Genomic DNA, 1490 nt, shown 5'->3' with positions numbered 1-1490 from the left:
AGCAAGTCTCTTTACTCGTTCCGTAATGCATTATCCTGCAGCTAACTCATTAGTCACATTGCTTGCAAGACTTATAGTGATGTGCATTACCGAGAGGGCCCAGAGATACCTCTCCGAAACAGGGAGTGACAAATCTTAATCTTGATCTATGCCAACCAAACAAACACCTTCGAAGACACCTGTAGAGCATGTTTATAATCTCCCAGTTACGTTGTGACGTTTGATAGCACACAAGGTGTTCCTCCGGTATTCGTGAGTTGCATAATCTCATAGTCTGAGGAACATGTATAAGTCATGAAGAGAGCAGTAGCAATGAAACTGAAACGATCATAATGCTAAGCTAACGGATGGGTCATGTCCATCACATCATTCTCCTAATGATCTGATATCGTTCATAAAATGACAACACAGGTCTATGGTTAGGAAACATAACCATCTTTGATCAACGAGCTAGTCAAGTAGAGGCATACTAGGGACACTATGTTTTGTCTATGTATTCACACATGTACTAAGTTTTCGGTTAATACAATTCTAGCATGAATAATAAACATTTATCATGAAATAAGGAAATAAATAATAACTTTATTATTGCCTCTAGGGCATATTTCCTTCACTTATTGCCAGACGAAACGTATTGCTCACTCCAATCGACAAGTCTCTCTCGTAATCTCTCTTGTAGAGTCTCAAACTGTCCTCTATGCATTCATCCCTCTGGAACCGGTAAGCCCAAGTATTTAGGCTCGAAAACCTGTTGCGAAACTTCTAGCATATGTTTCACGTCCTCCGCCACCCTAGGCATGCAATTGTCCGAGAACAGGATGGAACACTTCCCAGGGTTAATAAGTTGACCTGTCGCTGAGGTGTATGTGTTCAACAAACCTTTGACAATGCTTGCTTGCTGGGTTGACGCTTCAAATAACAACATGGTATCATCCGCAAACAGAAAATGAGAGATCACCGGTGCACCACGGCATATTGCGATCCCCCTCAACTCCACATTGTTAACCGAATTTGAAATAAGAGAGGACAGAGCATCAGCCACAAATAGGAACAGAAAGGGGGACAATGGGTCACCTTGCCGCAAACCCCTTGCCGCAAACCACGCGATCTAGCCCTTTGACTTTGCACGGACACGGGTGTCGCCTCTTCGGACATGCCACCACACCAACCCGCATGTATGAGGGCCCGGTGCGACACTCCGGTGGCGTTGCTACCCCAGTGCCCCCGTCCCGCCTAACCCTGTAGCGTTTGACCACGCGATCTAGCCCTTTGACTTTGCACGGACGGGCTTTGACCAGTGGACCTCCCTACCCGGTTGTGTTAGGTCAGCCCATAGGAACACTCTGGAGCAACATCCGGGCCAGACCCACAGCAAGATCCCCTCCGTGTAGACCCGACGCGTCCGTTTCCCCCCTCCAGGTGCCGGCAGCGGCGCCGTCCGTGAGGCGGGGCACACCCCGGACACGCGTGCCGCCTCTTCGGACATGCCA

The sequence above is a fragment of the Triticum aestivum genome, unplaced genomic scaffold (genome assembly GCF_018294505.1).
Source record: "Triticum aestivum cultivar Chinese Spring unplaced genomic scaffold, IWGSC CS RefSeq v2.1 scaffold87137, whole genome shotgun sequence".
Lineage (NCBI taxonomy): Eukaryota > Viridiplantae > Streptophyta > Magnoliopsida > Poales > Poaceae > Triticum > Triticum aestivum.
This window is presented reverse-complemented; position numbering follows the sequence as displayed.